This window comes from Perca fluviatilis, chromosome 3 (assembly GCF_010015445.1).
Source record: "Perca fluviatilis chromosome 3, GENO_Pfluv_1.0, whole genome shotgun sequence".
Classification (NCBI taxonomy): domain Eukaryota; kingdom Metazoa; phylum Chordata; class Actinopteri; order Perciformes; family Percidae; genus Perca; species Perca fluviatilis.
In genome coordinates, this window is record NC_053114.1 from 31,766,188 (window position 1) to 31,788,782 (window position 22,595).

The window sequence follows — 22,595 nt, forward strand, 5'->3', positions numbered from 1 at the left end:
ACATTGGTCTGTATGTGTGTGTGCTTTCTGTATACACTAGAAGTGCATGTGTATTTCCTTCTCTCTAGAGGCCCCGCCAATGCAGATGACAGATAAATAAAAAACTGATGCGATGTATGACTCTTTCTCTAGAGTATTGTTAGCAGTTATCCTCTTGAACCGCTTGACTTAGTGCCTTTTATTGATGTAAATCGCATTTGTCAAATACGATATGATAAATATCCAGTCTCAACCAGTCTCTGTGGCTTACTGGCTTTTATTCCAACATGTAACTGCATTACCCGCAATCATATGAATTAACTTTGACAAACACGATAAGATAAAAAGAGATTGAATGTTTTTGTTGTTCCTCAAGGGTATTGTTACTGCATTTAATCCTATTCAACCGTTCAGCTTGGCGCTTTTTATTAACCTATTTACACTATTTAATAATGTAAATGACACGGCAATTATTGTATTATCCAATAATTTCCCGTTTTTATTGCTCTTTTTTTAGCATCAGTGTTTGATGTCTATTTGTGGAAGTGGTAGTAGTGCTGCTGCGTGCGTGTGTGTGTGTGTGTTTTTGTGTGAAGTATTCCACTGGACCCTCTTTTTCCATCAGTTTTGATGCTGACGGTGGTCTCTTCCAGCTAACTAATTACAGCTTAGAAACTAGGACTCTCCACCATAGATCTAGCTCATACACACACACACACACACACACACACACACACACACACACACACACACACACACACACACACACACACACACACACACACACACACACACACACACACAGACACACACACACACACACACACACACACTAAATATTATGCAAATTTAGACCTGCAGTGTTTGTATACATACTGATGTATAGGAACATAATGTGAAGGTACTGTACATACAAACTTAAAAAGATGTGTACTGCATAATATTCTCTCCCAAATTAGATATAATGATAGAGTAAAAAACAACTCACCATTGGAGTCCATGTAACATAAATTCAAGTTGACTGCAGATGACTAAAAGAAGAAAAAAAAATATATTTTTACTTACCGAAGACATTTTCGGTGGACTTTCCCTTTACTGTAGTTTCAGTGGATTGTGATGCATAAAAAGATGTTTTTTTCAAAGATGTCTCAGGGAAGTATGAATAATTTTGTTATCACACATTAGCACACATCACCACTATTTTTTTAACCTTGACATTTTTAGAGACATAGAGTATAGTACAACACTGCGGCTGCTTCTATTGCTTCCCAAGTGAACCCTTCCTGGGAGGAGAAAGTTGCCTTCTCTGAACATCTGCCCACAAGTACTTATTTTTTATGTGTGTGAGTATTTGTATATCTCTATGTGAGTATGTGCAGAAACGAAGGCGTATCTCTGTCAGTGATATGATTCATGAAAATGGCACGCTGACTGGAGTCACACAGAGCGAGAACAGTCTGTTCTCCAAAAATACCTCATCTGACTAATATCATGGCAGATGACACACACACACCTTACATAATAAACAATGAAATATGTGACCCTATGTGTTATAAGGTCATAAAGATTTGTACACAAGTTTTCTTTACATTTTAACTCTTATTTCGTCCTTTTCTCCCAGGATTTCTGATGATTTAGCGTAGACGTGTGTATGACAGAATGTGACCCAGGACACTATAAATAACCACTCACAGCCTCAGTTCACTTTTAGACCCTCTATTGCTTTCCAGATCTAGTTATTCCTGTCTTACCTCTGGATGACTGTTATGCAGCATGCTAAATATATCCCTTAACCTTTCTGAGGCTGGGTAGTGACCATCAATGGCACGTTGTCAATAAACATAGCCTTCTAATTCATTTGGGGAACATTAGCCTCAAAGTGGCCTGTGTCCACCATCACTCATATTCCTACAACACAGCATCCACCGTGGCTCAGCCAATTTGAAAACGACTTTAAGCTGCAGTTCCTGTAATAGCAATTTTTTACAATGATTGCTTAAAGTACATTTTGGCTGTTATGAAATCTACTAAAAAGTTCCAACATCACTTTAAAACTACATAGTGAATGACTATATTTACAACAAATTGGGGTATGAACACTTAATTTAATTTTGCGTAATGGGTGCCATGATCAGTCATTTTGAAAACTACTGTTTAAAGAAAAGTATGTTTAGAAGCATGCTGTTTGATTGACAGGGGTCTTTAGTCCATACTTAGCCTACCACCAGTTTCCCACTTTCAGTCAAAGTTTCAAACTTCAAAATGTTCTATTTGCCATCATAAAGACGTTCTTCATATTTCCCAACAGTCAATGATTGCTACCTATTTCAAGAGGGATTTGATGACGAGTCAGCAGATTATTGTCCTGGTTTTAACCATATTCAGGTCTAATAGTCTTCTTTTTAGTCACAGTGTCATCTGTATCTAAGAGTGACTCAGCAGGCTATGAATGTGACTCTGGTCTGAGTTTCCTTTAGACCCATATTTCGATCTTGTTCTGAGTTATTCTAGTTCCTGCTCTCAGTATTTATAAATATGAGCTATAAATATGAATGGCCTTTCTGCCCGGCCAGCCACGCGGATTAGCAACTCTTCCTGCTTTTCCACTGGGCTCAAACCACACACACACACACACACACACACACACACACACACACACACACACACACACACACACACACACACACACACACACACACACACACACACACACACACACACACACACACACACACACACACACACACACACAGGGAGATCGATAGTATGACCTGTCTATAACATATAAAAGAAAAAAACAGTACGGTGTTTATTCTCTCCCTTATTCTCTAAACCTCTTTCGGTGTCTGGAAGTTTCTCACTCTATAAATTAGTCTGTTCTGCAAAAATGTAAATGCACATTGGCAAATATCAAATCACAAGTTAGTGGGGGAAGTCTTAGTCAGTGTCCTCATTTAGGATCCTAGAGGCCTGAGGGTAGAGGCTCCTCCTAAGCCTCTCGGTGCTGGCCTCTTGTATCCGGTACCTTCTGCCCGTTCTCAACAGAGAGAAAAGGCTGTTACCTGGGTGGTTTGGATCTTTTTATGATTTCCTCCTTTCGCGCAAAAAAAGTGCAAACATCGTGGCAGGGTAGGGCACTGCCTATTGTATTTTCAGCCGAGCGAACCACTCTTTGCAGGGACTTGCGGTCCTGTTCAGTGCTGTTTCCGTTCCAGGCAGTGATGTTCCTCGTCAGGACGCTCTCAATGATACAGGAGTATAAATTGCTTAGTATTTGAGGGGATACCCGGAATTTCCTCCAGCGTCTGAGGTGAAACAGCCTCAGCCTTGCCTTTCTCACCATTGAGTCAGTATGCAGCGCCCAGGTCAGACCCTCTGTGATGTGTTCACCCATACCAATACTGTTGGTATTACTGTAAGGGGGCGTGTAGTTCTTTCCCTGCTTCTACCCAAAGTCCACTATAATCTCTTTAGTCTGGCTGGCATTCATGAGTAGGTTGTTGTCCAGATATTAGATATATAGTATATAATAAAATATAAAAATATATATATGTATCTACATGTATCATGATTCAGTGACTCGATGACCTTAATTACTTAATGCCCATTCTACCCATTTATGTTCTATGTCAGATCTGTACTTAACACAGGTACTTATATGTTACAGTAATACATGTGAGTGATGGTATGATCTGGTTTCAATGAAAATACTATGGCTGATACATGATATTCATCAAAGGAGAAAAGCCACAAGCGACCATCAGTGCCTTAGATTATCATGTACACACTGCCACACATGCACACACGCACGTGCATTCACACACTCGAAAAATAAGTACACACATAAACCAGACAGCCACTTTGGTCCCTGTGACCAAGACATTTAAAAGGGGGCCTGATTAAATTAAGGCACTCATGTCTTCTTAACACCAGATTAAAAGTATCAATATATTTATATTCACTGGTGTTATTCATAGCACCCAAGAGGCAACTAGACACCATAAAGTGGGGTGACAAACAGATCCCCTGGCTATTAATAGAAGGAGATGGAAAACTATGATCAACAAGCAGAGAGAGAGAGAGAGAGAGAGAGAGAGAGAGAGAGAGGAAAATCCTGACACCAACTATCTTAGGGTCAAGAACAAGATGGTGGTGGAGAGAGAGAGAGAGAGAGAGAGAGAGAGAGAGGGAGAGAAGAGAGCAGTCATCAATATTTTGATATAGTGTTATATAAAAATTGAGGTTGTGGATGAAATCAGAGTGATGGATCAAAAGTAAAGAGAATAGACAAAGAAAGATGCCTCATAGCATGTGGAACATTTTTTTATATAGTTTGTCAAAGTTTTAGATAAAATGTGCTGATAAATGTGTTAAAAGTTATTATCGCTGTGATGTGTCAGTGACCTCATCATAAATTGCTAAAGAAAAAGAACAGCTTGGGAATCTGTACTTTCAATCAGTACAATTTCTTAAATTTTTTTATACAGTTGTATCAAGATTTTAGGCCCATGACATAAATAATTCACTCAAAACCGAATTCTCAGGTCAACTGTTCTCCAAGCTGGTGATAGGGGTTTAATTTGCAGCCAATCAAAAAGTCATCTCCTTGAGCATGACCTCAGATTTAACAGCCACGTCAGTTTTGTTGTTAGATTCAAATGGACGTTATGGACTGAGTGGGGACAGAGCAGAAGAAGAAGACTGACACGGATTCTAGATCCTTGTATCAAGACTACAGTGTCAACTCTTCAAAAATTGCTAGGCTTTGGGAACCAGCTTCACACTGATATTAGGTAAAATGGTGAGCTGGAGGATAAAAGTTGTCTGGTGAGGTCAAAGGTCAAGAATCAAATTTCCGCAGCAGGCAAACTGCCTTTAACACAGAACTGGATATGAAATAGGAGTGCCATTTGAGTCTTGTTTTGTTAGTTTTGGCATCATCCCAATTGGTAATGATGACAATAGCCAGGACACATCAGCCAGATGGCCGACCGTCGACAGAAAAGCCAGTCGAAATCATCAGTCTCCCTGTGTTGGTCCAAAAAGTGCCACAGAACACACCAAAGAGATAACAGCAGGCGGCGCTAATCTGTATTGTTGCCCAAAAAATGAAAACCGGCAGCTGATTGGACGAACGCGTCACATGGGTTTGTTTTCTCTGGAAATTCAAAGCCAGACTGTCATGGCGGCCGTTCAGAATACGATCTCATATTGTAATAAAATAGTTCACTGAAACATGTTTCTGAAAACATTTTAAGCGAGAAATAGGCCATGCATTTGCTGAATCTGTCTTCATTTCAGATCGACAAAGGTCAGTTTAAAAGATTTTTGTCAGATTTTGAGAGACTCTAGTCACGCTCATTCTGCTCGCCATTTCCGGGTGAGTCCCGACTGCCCTGCCGCCGACTGAACATGTCAGGTCGGCCAAAATGAACGCCGACAGCCCCCCTGACTGACGACGGCACGGGACACACCGAACAGACTCGAGTCACTGACCTCGCCAGACTGTCCAACGGCTGATTTTCGGCCCTGTGTGTCCCGGCCTTAAGTCACAAACATGGCAAACCAAATGAGCAGTGACTAGTCAGCCCTTTAACTTACACCACTGACTGACTGAAATTAAGGCCAACACTTAATGTTATCTTAACCAATAATGAGTGATGACCAAAATTACAACAAGAGGTTTAGAATCAAAACATATCCGTTAACTTGATATGGGGTTGTATGTATGTGAGAAAATAAGTGTTAAAGCTATAGTGCGTAGTTTCTGTCGCCCCCATGAGGAATTCTAAGTAATGACAACAAAACTGTCAGCGCGTCCAGATGATACAAACATTCAGTGATTGCGCACAGCCCCCACCCCTCCCCCACGCAATTGCTAGTAGCCAAGGAGGACACGGAGGATTAAAAAAACATGATGGACTTAAAGAGGCCGTTATCTTCACTCGAGTTTCTGCGTGCAAAAGTGGCCAGGCGACAAAACCTTCTGAACATAGCCATACTGAGAAATACAGAGAAAGTTGTGTGGAGCTGAATCTTAAGTCTTAGATTCTGAGTCTTAATTAGCTTTGTAGCAACTTGTCAATGGCTTGAATGTAACGGACGTTCATTAATATAAGAAAGTTACGCACTAAAGCTTTAAGTTGATTTGAGTTTGGCAGGTGGTTGTGGAAAATATTCTCTCACAGAGTGGAGGTAACTGTTTCTTATAGTAGACAGAAGAGCCTGTGATTATCAGTTTCAAACAGACAAACAGCTCAAACTAGGGCAGAATGCACACACATACAAATACAAACAAAAACACCTCTGAGTATGAAGGGTTGGACAGTTTTCTGTACTCTCTTTTCTTACCATTTCTGTTTTCACCAAAAGGCAGGTGGTCTGGAAGCTGAGTACAGAGTGGAAGAGAAAGGAGAGTTCTCTCTCTCTCTCTCTCTCTCTCTCTCTCTCTTATTCCATCCCATTACCACTGGCCATTCTGTGAACTCTGACTTGTGCACTTTATGCCTACATTAGCTGCATCTAGCTTACCTACTCTGATGCAGAGGAGGCGAACGTCAGCTCTGCTGGAAGTGCTCGGGCACCAGTGGCCAGGAAGCAACATTCTTTGTCATGGCTTCCTCTAAATAATTTTGTGCTAATAATGAGTGTATTTACATGGAAACATATTCTGAATCATTATTCAGGTAACATGCTTATCCTTAATATTGTAACGGAATGAATGACATGTTAGTGTTTAGCTTCTTTGTTATGAGTGTCACTGTGTTAAGTGATAGACGTTCAGCCAAGATAAAAGGGACTATTTATTGCAGTTACTGAGATTTCCAGAGTGTTGTAAGCTATCATGTCCGCCATTGTTGTTTTGAACAGTCGCGGACCGTCACACACTCTAAATCACGACCATAGCTTCCAGTAGCTCCTCACGGGACGCTGATTGGAGCAGTAAGCTGGTAGTTCAGACCATGGAGTATTATAAGACCTGGATACAGCGTTCAAGGTGGAGCCCCGTTCATTCCTCTGAGAGTTGCTTAGTGGCGCATGAAGCCTTCGTGGAGCCCAAAAATACCCGGATCGTCTGCTGTGCTTCCGCGTTATGCAGCCCATAGAGCAGGGGCACTAGAGACCTCCGCTAGCCAAGCTGACTACTTCCGGTTTAGCGCTCCATTAACTTGAAAGGGGATTAAATGATTTAATTGTGTGGCTCTTCTAGACTTTCCAAATGTTATTGGACCGAATGGATCAAATTCTGATAGTGAAACGAATAATTTTGCGGGTGTTGTGACTGTGAAATGTATCCACTGATTTACAGACATCTCTTTTACCATGTAAGTCTATGGGGAAAAGTATTTTTTGGGCAGTTCCACCGTTTGGCCACTATGTTCAATTTACTTCTAAGCCTAGCACCTTCCTGGGGGCCCGGTTCAGACACAAACGCATTAGGTTGGAGCCTGACAAGATGGATTATCGTGTGATATGTGATCCCGCAATTCTCGCGTGATCTTGTGATATCACGAGAATCCAGCTGCCATGCAAGGTAACTGATTAGCTTCATAGGTTGTTGTTAGGCAAAAGGCAAGGTGTGCTGATTTTCTTCCAAAGAATGCCCCTTACATTACGTTTTGCTTCTTTTGGTCACGGTCACGTAGGTCCTCCTGCCCTATGGGGATTTATATATTCCACTAGGAAAACAAGGTCACCTTTGTCTAACTTTATAGATGTTGCCAATCACCATCCTGGGGAAAAATAAAATAAACGTCATTACATGACTGGACGTGTACCCTGCGTGGCTGCATAGTTTGTGTATACTGTAGCAAGTATACCCATACTAGCAATTTCTGCTGGGCAAGGCCCAATAAAAAGGCTTACATTTTCTGGATATTTTTACATTTTTGCTCTATAGTTCAGTACTCTAGTAGGCAGCACAGAGGGCAAGAGAGACAAAGAGAGTAGTGAACTAAAATTTGAGAAGTATTTGGCTGCTCATGATTGGCTTGATTTAACATGTTAAAATGCTGAAATGAAGCCAGTATGGATAGTCGAGTTGAGGTCTCATGTAAGTCACCTACAGTACATGCTGCTGATATACAGTATCACACCCAGTCTTGACTGCACTGTGTATTGCAGGATGATTCTTCACAGCATTATATTATAAGAATCAAACAATGCAAACTTGACTTTGATGTTGCTTAAAGTAAGAACATGCAGAAAACATAAACATACACACTGAGTTATAAACCGAAACACATAGAGTTGGAACATATATATGAGGCTTGAGCTCTCCTTGAACTAATCTGCTAGTGTGATATTGTATCATAGCCACAGAATGGAAATGGATAGAAAGGGACTACACTTCAAGGTAGCATTTTTGGTTATTTGGCTTGTTTAGTTAAAGTAGCGCTATGAAGGACATGGCTAGAGTGCAAAAAACATCTTAACTAAACTTCACTTGAGCATGTTTATGTGATGCCTTTATAATCATATATTATAATCATAAATCCATGATCAAAATTCTGTGCTGTGCTTTTGACAAAAAAGATGAGCATGAGACAGAAAGAAATATCTATTTGCGCTAATTCTATAAGTAACACCAAGCAACGTCCCAGCTATCTTTAGTAATTCCATGAATACAGTGCTGAGGGGCAAAACATGCTGTCCTCCTGCTAATGAAGCTTTCAGCCCTGCGCCACAACCACACAATGACAGCTGGCAGGGGAGGGGCAGGAACTACACGGCATGAAATAAGAGGGGGTAAAAATTGATTAGCAATTTTCATTTGCGCTAAGCTAAACAAAAGAAGGCTGCTGCCCTACTCTGCATATCATCATGGGGTGGGAGAGGAGGAGGGTGGGTATAGTGTTGATGGTGTTGGGGTGGGATGGGAAGCAATCTTTCAGAGCTCAAGGCATCTATTGTTTAGTTAGAGAGGATGTGGGTGTTGGGGAGCAAAGAGGGATTCGGGACAGGGAGACAAGAGGACTAGCGATGGGGATAGAGTGACAAGAGGGGAGACATGAGGGATGTTAAGGACAGAAGAAAGGGAAACATGAAGGAGAGGACTGATAGAAGGAGGGGAAGAACAAGGATGCAGGTGGGGGGAACAGGTAGAGGGTGAATGATGAGAGACAAGAGGGAGAAGGTTAAAAGAATGGGGAATTAGATCAACGAAAAGGAAGAGGAAAAGGAAAGAAAAGATATGGATTAAAGGAATGAATGAAATGGACAGATTTATTTGCACAATAAATACTATATTTTGTCCAAGTAGCTTAAACGTGTATCCACATCTGTGGTAATGGGTTTGGGGTTGCTGGTATTGTGCAACTGGGAGATGAGGAAAAAATTAAGAGGCACAAAAATGTAATAGGGTGGGGGAAGTCTGGAAGGGCAGAGATTTAAAAAAAGGGAGCAAAGAGTGTCCAAGAGTTCATGACCAATTCTGAAAATTAAAGCTGGACCAGGACAGACTCACAACACTATTTGATAAACAAAAGTAAAGTGGCAGGGGAAAAAAATGACACCACCATCACTTTTAAGTTATTAAAGCCACTGAATACAGACACTCTGACAATAGAGGAATTTGCCAACACTGAGAAAAAAACTGCAGTACGTGTGCAGTACTGTGGCCAAGCCATGTTGTTGTATGGGCAGTTTTCTTGAAGGGTTTTTTGGCATGACTAGGGTGCATGATGGTTTATTAACAATGACACTAATGCACCTCTGTGTTTGTGTGTGTGTGTGTGTGTATTTGTACTTTCAGCAGGTTGTCATTCATATTTAGTGGCTTAAACATGTGCGCACATAAAAACACACACACACACACACACACACACACACACACACAGTAATAAATGCAAAAAATGCGAGAAAAATAGCAGCTGGTAAGTGAGTGAGAGGGGGAAAGAAATCAACAACTTTTAACCAAAACACTGTACACAACTCTAAATTTAATTTTCTGCAAGATTAAGCACAATAATGACTAGCTTTATAAAAACCCATAACTAATGGCTTCCAATGAGCCAATCTATAGGCATTGATCTGCTCAGTATCTCGTAGACTTGCAATGCAAAGCCTATAAATGAAGGAGGGAAGAGGACAGAGGAACACTAAAGATGAGAGTGGAGGAGGAGAGAGGAAGAGAAGTGGATGGTGAAAGAGAGAGAGAAAAGGGCAGGGTGAGGATGGTGGAGACGGATGAGAGGCAGAAGAGGAGAGAAGTACAGAGAAAAGGCAAAGAGATTAGGGAAGAAGACACAAGGAGAAAGGAGAAATCTTTCTGTGGAAAATGCTTGAGCCCTAGCTGGCTGTAAAGAACACATTGTGTCTGAGTTAGTTTAGCTATTTACTGTGTCACATTAACAACATTTTATAAAACCTATTAACATCTTTTGTCAAGTCAACAGAAAAAGATCTTAAGAAACACAATGCTGCTGAAGCAAAGACTCTATTGGACAATTAAAGGGTCACGCCACCAAATTCACACATGAAGTTCAGTTTACTCACAAACCGTACTAATATGCTCTGTGGCTCTGGATGTAGCTTTCAAATGTTTTCATGAAGTCTTATTAAAGCATTACAGGAAATGCAGGATTTTAGAGCTTTACCCATGTTATGGACTAAAAGTCAGGATATCTCGGCATGAGCTACTTCAAATTTAACCATTCTTTTTAATTCTGTCTCTGGTGAATCGAATAATTTTATGGAAATTCAACGCTAAATCACTGGAGTACCCCTTTAAGGCTTTAGTATGCTTTTACAAAGTGCTAGTCAAATAGCGTCTGAAACCCCTGCATTGGACAGTTTCTGTAACTTTTTGAAACTGACAATCTAACATTTATGTGCACTTCAAACAGTGATAAGCCAGATGTGCGTAGATGAGATATAAGCAGGGCTTGAACTTTCCTGTCAAGCTCTCTTTTTTCATTATTCCTGTTGAGGGTCTGTCCCAAAGCATGTGCCATTAACCCAATTTGAATGATTGTCACGTTTCATCCCTCCTCAGCCTCTGACAGTAGGCCTTTCACCCCCTTTTTGAGTGTGGACGTTCTGAGCAGGTATAAACAAGCCCCCCCAGGAACAGCGCTCAGCCTTTCCGCCAATTCTTTCCAGTGGCGGCGGTACTGCAACGAAAAATCCCCCTGCGGCCTAAAAAGGATTTTCCACATAGGCCACCTTTGTAAAAGAGATGCCTGTAAAACTGCTGCCAGGACGCCTCAAACTGCAAACTGTCAGTTATGACTCTTTCTATTCTAATTATTTAATCAATGGACTTTTTATATTTGAAAAACTTCCCTCTAGCCGAGATAAGCAATTTCAAACCTGTGACGTCACCCCAATGTAAAGTCTATGGGCCGAGTTGGAACTCGCGGGCGTGGCCAGCGGGGGAACACTACTGCACATATTCAGTGGGCCGCATATCGCAGAAGTAAACCCGGAAGCTTAGAAACTTTTTTGCCGTAATATGCGCCAGGCGAGCAACTCCAGTGAACTGACGGGCGCCATTTTGTAATCTTGTATCCAGATCAATATAATACATCCATGGTATAAGCCGCTTTTTCCTTCAGATATGGTGGAACAACAGATCCTAAGAACTATTTTGTTTTGAGCATAACCTCGCTTTTATTCATCAATTAATACTCTGTGCACATGATTATGGATTTGGCAGCAAGTTAGAAGCTTAGTTGTTGCCAAACACACAATCAGGTATAAACAGGGACACTAACCAAGCACAATACTGTACAAATAATTGCAATATGTCACTGTTCTTTAAGATTGTAATGACTATTATCTATCTAGTGGCTGCACTAATCCCGTAACAACAGTGGCATCTTTGTGTGTAGTAAGCAGAAAGACACAAGAGCAACCCAGCTGGAGTTAAAAAATTTCACAATAAAAATCATTTTATTTTTTAAAGGTTATTAGGGCAATTAGCTATCTAGTAGTATTCTACATTGCTAATCCTACACTTGACAGCTTTTTAGAGGCTCACTGACTAAGAACTAAAGGTGGTGGCATGTGAGGAGGAGGAGGATGGTTGAAAATGAAACAATCCTCTGCTGAGAACGCACAGAAGCTTAAACCCGGAGAGGGCTGCTTGCGTTAATCCCCATGGATTAAGCTTCTAAATACTCTTATTCAAGCCAATTAATTCATGCATATATCTATCTCCAGCTCTTTTCATGTCATTTAAGATGATGGAGGGCGACTTCCTGGGAAATCAGGAGGAGGGTGGATATTCATCTACATTAATGCACACAGGGCTCTCTCTTCAGGACCATGTGGCTACGTACATCCTGATGCGGCACACACACACACACACAAACACACACACGCACACACACACACACACACACACACACACACACACACACACACACACACACACACACACACACACACACACACACACACACACACACACAGTACATTAGGGAGGTATACATTGAGAGTTTAATAGGGAAATGATGGTGGGAGGGTGAGGATTGAGAGGGGCCTCCAAACGTTGACTGACGTATTCTGACAGCTGAATACTAATCATGAGATCAACCTCTGGCTAAATCAACAGGATCTCACTGGGGCCTCTGGCTGGGAGAAGCATAAAAAGGGATTAGCAGTAAATACAGAAGGCTTATAAGGAACAGAGAGACACAGGCGGACAGACTGAACAACTTAAAAAAAAAGGTTGAGACGAAGAAGGAACTAAGGATACTAAGGATGGCAAGAGGGTCTAAGTAGACAGTGGACAAGTACATTGATTTACAATAAAAGTATGGAAATTATTTTGGTAGAGTTTCCCAAGGACAGTAAAGTGAGCAAAAGTATCCAAGCAACTACATTGAGAGGAAGAAGGAAGACAAGAAATGAAAAGACAAAATTAGAGAGACAAAAATACCTGATATTTATAGTAAATAAAAGAAAAACAAACATGTACTCACTTACGTAATACTTATGGTATGTTTTTACATGAATAAGTTTCCTCTTTGGGGGGATGCCACTAATGATATGCTGTCCCTAATGACATCATCAGGGCCTGAAGTGGACTGCAGTCCGTAGTGTTTGAGAAGCCTCACGTCTCTAGTTACCAGTCTGTATGTGTGTGTGTGTGTGTGTGTGTGTGTGTTTGTGTGTGTTTGTGTGTGTGTGTGTAGCAACCAGTATTAATAGGAACGCACATCACCCAGGAAGGCTTCCAGATAAATACGATCAGAATACATCCTCCAGACTATACCCAAGGCTCGAGGGTCATGGTATATAGTAATCTGCTTACAAAAAAAGCAACTAGAGTAAACCTTAGACTGGCAGAAAATATTTAGAACTGATGAAGATACAAATGTGCAGTTGTGGAATCAAAAATTATATAATGCTCTACATTGACTACACAACCCAAAGCTGGGTGACACAGCACAGACAAAACTGATGGGAAAAGCTCACAGCATAAACTGGCCGGTTTAAACGCTAAGCAACCACAGCCCAAGAACACATTATATAGCCAAACAAACAGCTACAAACAAGTGAGATTAATAAGATGTGCAATTGTCTTCGACTGACAGCAGATATTACTCCTGGTGGGAACAGCTGAGAGTTTGTCGACCACATCCTGAACCTCCACTCCACCAACACACACACACACACATATATATATATATATATATATATATATATATATATATATATATATATATATATATATATATAGGCTTTATATAATTAAGCCGCTAGTGTGATTAGCTGGCTATATGCTCAGGGTCCATCTAGCCCTGACTCAATTTATTAGTCAACATGTAAATGACTGGAGAGGTCACTGTCGGAAGCTAACGCAAAGAATGGCCACAACTTTACAACAGCACATTAGGATGCATATACCAAAGTTCACTTAACAAAAGTTCATGTTCTGCACTGGACCCATGTATCCCCTATACATTTAGGAGCAGTTTGCAGCGCACATGTTGCAGCGACCAACTCCACTTCTGAGATCAGTGACAGGAGTGTTCCATATTTCAGAGCGAACCAATGCAAACACAGAGAGAACATTCAAATTCCACAAAAGAAATGCCTCAGTTGGCCCCCTGGGGTGTGAACCATTGTGCCAATGCTTAACCTCATGATGCTAAACATAGTCAAAGACAAATAAATCAGTGCTAATATAAATACTAAAAGTTAGCATTTGTAAAATAATAACAAGCCAGTTTTCAGCATTCTAAAATTGAACACACTTTGACAAGAACAACTAAGGTAAAATGCATGCTTACACATTTCCCTAATGTATATTATATTTGTATCACATGTACCATTTCCACTCACTTTTAGATCTGAAATATTTAAACTATCTGGAAAAGAATATCTAAATGTTAGTAATTACAAGCTAAGCTATTATTAGAGTATTGCAACTTGTTTCTGTCTTGATCATTAAGAAAAAAATCTACAATGAGTGCATAGCACTACTCCTCTTACCTGATATTCTTCAACTCAGGTAACTGCTGTAAGGTGTGCTTAGTCCTCAGAAACTGTAATAAGGTTAGACAAAAAATACTGTAGTTGGGAAACTTGTTGGATTTAAACTGCAACAAGTGAAAAAATGGGACACACACGGCACAACACAGTACAAGACTGAGCAGCAGCATTTCAAAAGTGTAGATCTAAACACCTACTGAGAACGCTCATATGAATGCAAAACATCATACACTCAATCTTTAAACTTTGCGTCTCTCATCCTCTATGTCCCAGGCTCTGTCTCTCCTTATCCTCCCATTCTCTTTCTTTTTAACAGTCACTCTCTCGCATTCTGATCTGACATCAGTCTCTCTGATTGGTCGACCCAGCTCGTGCACTAACCAGTGACACGCTTTAATTATTGAGCGACTGACCTCAATTGGTTAGCTGGAACAGCCTAAAACACATTACCACACACAAACACACTGCGTGCACACACACACACACACCCAAACATTTGCACACCATGCTCTCACACTCACAATCTCACTAGATACTGCACACTTACATGCTCACCCTGAGGACAGTTTCTGCAGTCTAAATATATATACTGTGGACAACATCAACTCTGCCTGTTACTACTCTCAGTTCATTGATGCTGAGAGCATTAGTTATGATATGAAGCATGCTGGAAAAAAATAATTTTGTGCCATGTACTGTTATACAATGTACAATAATGTACATACTGGTAAAAGCAAGTATGGATTTACTTGAAGATATATTTAAACATTTGTCATTCACAAAAGTTAGTTAGGTTAGGGTTAGCATTAGAGTTATATATTCAGGTACGGAGAGTGAGAAAAGGCATACCACTCCTTTATTCAGTTAGGTTTTCTCAAATACATGCCTTCATTAGGAAATCCATATTACTTATAGTGTGCGGTATAATACTATAATATACTATTTGCTGTAGAATTACTGTAAACTGGTGAATGAAACTCCAATAACAACAGAGAATATGGTATTAAATCAATAATTAATGCTGACAGACAGCAGCTCATAAGGGCTGTCAAGTGTAATATTAATGGTTATCACAGTTAATTTGGCAGTGATACTGTATATAGTCCTACAAGGGTTTCCTTTAAAGGTACAAGGAGCTAAAAAAAATCTAGATAATTTACGATACAACACTAATGTTGATTGGAAACATGAATCCAGTGATATGCCTTTTATAACTGATGCTACAAGAAAGAGAAATGATATAGATCATTTGGTATGCTAGCTATGCACTTAGTTTGCCATAATTTAATATCTAAATATATCGTGGGGAGTATGATCTCTGTCACACTTGTCTCCCTACAAATGATCAAACACAGGCGATGATACTAGACATGTGATATCCACATTGCTTCATAAGACATGATGCAACATGGGCACTTTTAGATTTGGGTGTGTGATGTTATCCTACCTAGAATATTATATATGTATATAAATAGAAAATGGCACACGTCTTCAGTAATGACATTCATCTCGAGAACGACTTCAGAAACATGAGTGACATGTTGACTCTCATTATATTTTGATGAGTGTAACCCAACTGGGCTCCATGGCATGCTGGGTGGCTTGTGGCCTATGATTAGTTTCAAATAGTTTAATGGGTCACACCGCTTGGCTCTGATCCCGAGACCTCAAAGGGTTTGAACAAACTTACCCGAACCCACAAGCCCACTTTAAGCACAGTAGCTGAATTCAAATTGATTTGGCAGGTAGACAGTATTTTCCAAAGTGTTTATTTAAACTTTAAACTGTAAGGCCACTAGGTAGGATAATCAGTTAGTCCTTAATTTTGCAGGCTGTGGCTCAGTTTATAAAGTCCTTCTGTATTTAAACTTCCTTTAATAAAATAATTATAATACAATAGTGTAGATTTAGGTTGTGTTAGGCCCTAGGTCAGAGTACAGATTGTGATGTTGACTCACCATGAACCTTTTCTGCATAGTTACAGGTGGTTTCAGTGCTGCCGCACGATGAGCTAGTGTAAGAAAAATGACTATGGCCCCTCAGAAATAACAGTTTAAATGTTTAATTTAGCAAATTTCACAGAAAACTAAACCAGATACCTATGCATGGCATCGACACACACATATATACATGTACACATACACACACACACACACACACACACACACACACACACACACACACACACACACACACACACACACACACACACACACACACACACACACACACACACACACACAGACACAACAAAGCGAGTACAGTCAAACAGAGCTCTCAACATGGAGCTTCATGCATGCATGCTTGTGTCTATGAAGTTTGGCACTGTGTTTCTTTGGTCCATACGGCGTTTTGTATTTGCCATAATCCCCTGTCAGCAACACTTAGGCAGGCAGACAATAGCAGAGAAGATCGGCAGCCAAACCCCCTTCACTGTAAGCTTGGCAGGTCAGCGTGCAAGCAGCAGGTTACACACACACACACACACACACACACACACACACACACACACACACACACACACACACACACACACACACACACACACACACACACACACACACACACACACACACACACACACACAAACAGTACTGTACATGTACAACCATGCAACACACAGAAAACACTCATGTCCCGCTGAGATGCACGTTACTCACACCGTCTCCCGGCTCTCTTCAAAGAGTTGTGCTGCAGTTCTCAAGGACACGGCAGTCTGACATCTCCTCTCTTTCACTCTCTCCTCTCACTCTGGCATACTCTCTCTGGTTCTCTCATTTGCTTCTCGGTTGCAGGACGCTGCCACAACAGATGCAAGTGTGTCGCTGCCTTTCTCCACTCCTCTTTATTTCTCCCTTTACCCTCTGTCCTCTCTTCTCTCTGTATGCAGCTGAGAGGCAGAGCGCTTTCTCTGAGCCATGTAGCACGGCTTCTCTCTTTTTTCAAGAGAGTGCCGGGTAGTATGAGAACGAGGAAGCGAGAGAAAGAGGAAGGGAGGGAGAAAGAAGAGAGGAAGGAGTGCTGGGCGAACTGACCAAACTGATGTGCCACCCCAGGACACCAGCGTTCTGCCGACAGTCAGCCAGAGTCCTACTGCAGGAAAAATAGATTTACTGTAAAGCTGCAGCAGAAGCTTTGGAAGCATCACATATGTTGTGGCATAGCAAAAAAGTGACAGATGGACAAAAAATAAAAAATATATATTTGGGGAGGATGAGGGACAAAATTGGGAAATGAAAACAAACTGAAAGTAAATATCTGTTTATGTCGTGTCTATAACTAAACAAACAAAGCTGAAAATATAAAACTGAATTAGTAAAAGATATGTGGGTTGTCAGCTTGAACCAAATATAAAATATAGAATACATTTTGTTCTGTATATCAGAGAATAGGATATAAGAGTGCCAAAAATATTATGTATAAGAGGGGAAAATGATTAGGTAACTGATGAGAGGAGAGAAGAGAAGAGAAGAGAAGAGAAGAGAAGAGAAGAGAAGAGAAGAGAAGAGAAGAGAGGAGAAGAGAAGAGAAGAGAAGAGAAGAGGAAGAGAAGAGAAGAGAAAGAGAAGAGAGATATCTTAACAAGACAAGAGGGGAGAAGTGGAAGGGAGGGTAGAAAAGAGGAAGTCTAAGTATTCCCCAAAGCCTTGCTGTCTTTTCTGAAAAATGGTCCCTGCAGGCCCGATCCAGAAAGAGGCAATACAAACAAACAGAGAGCAGAAACAAACATCTATTTATGGAGGAGGGGAGTCCAGTTTCCCAACCACATTTGCTAGCAGCTTTTTTGACAATATTACCAATTCAGCAGTTTAAGAGTAACAACCAGAGGACGGGAGAGGAGAAAGGGAGAGGAAAGGATTGAGAATTTGAGAATAACCTTCCATAAATAATTTCCAATACATCCCAGAAATAGGTCAATGCACACCAGTCTATATCCTGGCACTCTTTCTCTCTGCTAATCCCCCATCTCTCTATAAACACACAGGTTAACAACACTATAAGTACAACCTCAAAACAAAAAGTTCTGTTTTTGTTGTGTGTTGAGTCTATGGTATTATAAAGTAGTATAGTGCAGGTAGTCTTGGTATATAAAGATGTGTTTACTCCTCATGTATTTATTGATAAAAAATATGTGTATTGATGTGTAAAAGTAAATCAGATCAATTGATATGGTAATGCCACGGCATTTTTTTTAAAATATAAAAACAATAAAAAAACAATGAACAGATCCACAAAGTTTCAAGTTATTAAGTATTTACATGTTTGTATGTAATTAAGTCCTGCAGCTAAATTATCTTAGTTAAAAAAATAAATAATTAGGAGTGTGGCCTTTCTGTTCTGCATGCACATTAGAATCAATAATAATTCAATTACACATTCAATAAATTGAATGTGTAACATGTGTCCCTGTTTATGTGCTTTAGCAATACTGTATGTCAATATGGTCATGCTAATAAAGCCTCTTTGAATTGAATCTGATAATAGTCACCATTGTGCTGTTCATTCTCCTGTTTCCCAAAGGAAAGGAAACAAAAATGTTAATCCCACTTCTGACTGAAAAAGTAATGATATATCACACAGAGAGACTGCCACATTGGAGTTCTCTTCAGACATTGTCAAAAAGTATGTGTTTAATTTTCATTCATGTATTAATAATAGTTAATAGTCCCCCACCACTCCAAAATGTGTTTTTCTTCCTTGTTCCTTGACTGTGATGCTTGAGCGTTACTGTGCGTAGTTTGATAATTGAAAGCTTTTTTTCACAAGAAGTAAAGTTTCTCTGCGCTCAACTTAAGCCTGAGTTTTATATATGGATGACAGAAGGATTTTGTGACATCACAACTCGTCTGGAGCCAATTGTGGTCCAATACGTAACTTATAAGAGTCCTGTGACTTACAGTGTCCTGTGGAAACTGTAAACATCCAGTGCTCATACACCGAGAATTACATTTTCTGTGAAATGTGACACATCTTTGAAAATGAACAATATTTGCACATTTATATATTCAGAATCTTTCAATGAGGGAGAAGGAGCATATGTAATTTTGAAGAAAAAAAATAACATATCCGACACAAATTATCAGACATTTCTAGCCTCTCACGGATCAAAGAGGAACTTCCTCACTGGACAATGGATGTAGATGTGTATGATCAGGTAATAAGCAGTGGTCTTATAGTATCACAATAGATAGATATGCTATATTTTTAGCAGAGATAAAGTAAAGTTGAGGAAAAGTAATGCACCGAACAAATCGAAAACCTTTTACAGTACACATTTTTTTTTTTAAGATTATTTTTTGGGGGCTTTTCCCTTTATTATAGAGTGACAGTGGATAGACATGAAAGGGGGAAAGAGATAGGGTATGACACGCAGCAAAGGGCAGCTGGTCAGAATCGATCCCACGCCGCTTCAGGACTCAGCCTACATGGGGTGAGCGCTCTTACTGGGTGAGCTAGAGGCCGCCCCTACAGTACACATTTTTCAACAGAAATTCTACTAACTGCATTTGTAATATAAAGGCTACTCATTCTGATTATACTGTACTATACAAGGCTGATTGTACTGTACATTCTATCATTAAATAGGTAAAGGGAAAGTGTAACTGATGGCTGAAGAGGAGGCCACATGACATAACATTTGATTGAAAAATTGCAGCTCAACAATACAAGAATTGTGACGAGGATGAGGGGGAAGAAAAGCAACAACAAAGGAAAAGGCAGGAGATGAGAAACAGAAAATGCAGGAGACAGAACTGGTTAAGTGGAAAGGACGAGGACATAGAGGAAGATGATAAAAGCAGGGACACAGAGGAGGAGAAGGAAAGAGGGTGGAGGGCAAGGACAGGGGTGAAGGGTGTAACTCACTCCTGTCCCCATCACCAGCGCCCAGTCCTAATTTACCCAGAACAATCAATCAGATCAGGAGGCAGACACTGATAGAGGACTACCATGCAACAGGATCCACCACGTACACACACACACACACACACACACACACACACACACACACACACACACACACACACACACACACACACACACACACACACACACACACACACACACACACACACACACACACACACACTGAGAGATGGAGGACTTGCATGCAACAGGATCTATTCACACACACATACTTTTATGCTGACTAGAGGGAAAAAAGTTTACAGCTCATATCTGTAGTCTCTCCACTGACTTCTACCAACTAGGCTGTACTGTGTACCAAAGTCACCGCGGCTCTGTGGGTTCACAACGGCCGGTCAGGGCCCATGAGACAGAACGAGCACAGAGGGAACAGAACGGGAGCGGGAGAGCAAAAGGGTGAGGGAGAAGTGGGGGAGAGGGAGGAGAACAACAGCCAACAATAGGATAAGAGAAAAAAAAAAAAAAAAAAAAAAAAAAAAAGAGATCAGAGAAAAGAGCACAGTGCAAAAAACAGACAGAGGACAGAAACTGGCAATGAACAGGAGGACAAAGTGATCGCGCCCTGCCATGCTCTCAGAGAAAGATGAATGCACCAACACACAGAGAAAGAATAAAAGAGCGGGAGAAAAAAAAGTGGCGGGCTGACGCCAGCTCAGGTACAGAAGACACTGCTGTAAAACAAAGTCACGCACATGAGAAGAGCAGGGAGCTCAGTGTGAACACAGACGCTTGTTCATTCCTCCTCAAGTGCTTCTGGCCTCCTATCTGACCCCCCAGGGTGACACTGTTGTATGCACTTTACACACACACACACACACACACACAAACACACACACACACACACACACACACACACACACACACACACACACACACACACACACACACACACACACACACACCTAAATTACCCCTTACCTCCACATACACACGTTTAATTTATTGTTATGCAGCAAACTAAACTCTTATTTTCTTGGGTGTACCTACAGCCTTTCTGACTAGTGTGTCTGTGTCGTTTCAGTGTGTTTATCAGAAAACCCAGGGAAACTGTAGTGCTTCTACACATACTGCAGGGTTCTCACGCAAAGGCCCGAATCTCTCCCAGCAGGCGGAAAAAAAAGTCGCTTTGGACAAAAGTGTCCTCTGAATGAATGTAATAATGTGTTGTAAAACCTGGCTTCTTGATATGACACTACATAAGATTGAAGTTGTACAGCAATGAGCAGATAAACATTTGTATTGAGTAAATTCCTCCCTTGTTATGGCATTGACATTTTGGATTTACAGCTTTTGTCAGGTAGGGATTTGTTTCAGCAGGATACAAGTTTACTGAGTTGCCGCTAGCAAGATCAAATCATCACAAATCAAAGATTCCCCATGAGCCTGTGGTTATGGAGCAGTCTCTTACAACTAGGCCACACTGCGACATTAATATTTGTTCTCTGAGCAAGCTTCTTTTGGGTAGAGGACTCATGAATTACAGCAAAATCTATTTAGGATATGAAATTATTTTAAAGATATTTAACTTTAGACTGGAAATTGGAATAATCTCTTAATGTATCCACCTACACCTGAAAGTCAAATTTAATGTTAAGTATTCTCATTTACGGTATTATGCTACGTTTTACCAATTCTATCAGATAATTAACGATGGAAAATATTTTTTTGTCATCAAGTTTTTATTTCTCCTAATTGGAGAGCAACATAAATTATTCTGAATTATTTGAGTCATTAGTCCACACAGTATATATACTTACAATATTACATAAACATGTTTGAGCCAGTATCTGCATATATATTACTGCAAGAACTGATTGTTCAAAACCAACCCCAGCTCACTGTCCATCCATCCATATATATATACACCCCATGCAATGAAAAAAAAACTAACATTTAAAAAAAAAAAAAAAACTTTTATAAGTGATCAACACAGCAATACACTCTTTTCTTGGATTTTTTAGATATCCTATCACAACAGTGATTACCCTGTGTCGTATTGTCTTTACTCTCTGGCCCTAATATTATGTAGTTGCATAGAGAATATATTTCAACAGCGACCAACATCATGAATCTTAACCCTATAAAATCGAGCTGATTGAATTTATTACTAATTTATTTGACTTAAGACTAATTGGAGCATTGCTTTATTTATCCTATAAATTATCCCAAAGTGCCTCTCTGTTTGTGTGCGTGCATGATGGAAACAGACAGACAGAGAGAGAGGAAGAGAGGACATGTGAGACCTA

The 22,595-nt window shown here is 40.3% G+C and overlaps 1 protein-coding gene across 1 annotated transcript in view; it reads right to left on the reverse strand.

Annotated features, from left to right (window-relative positions):
• Positions 1-17,359, reverse strand: part of esrrga (estrogen-related receptor gamma a) — a 175,491-nt gene extending 158,132 nt beyond the window's left edge. Inside the window, exon 1 of the mRNA XM_039795386.1 lies at positions 17,087-17,359. The gene's annotated coding sequence lies outside the window, so the exon portion shown is untranslated. The remainder of the gene's footprint in view (positions 1-17,086) is intronic.
• Positions 17,360-22,595: the final 5,236 nt, after the last annotated feature.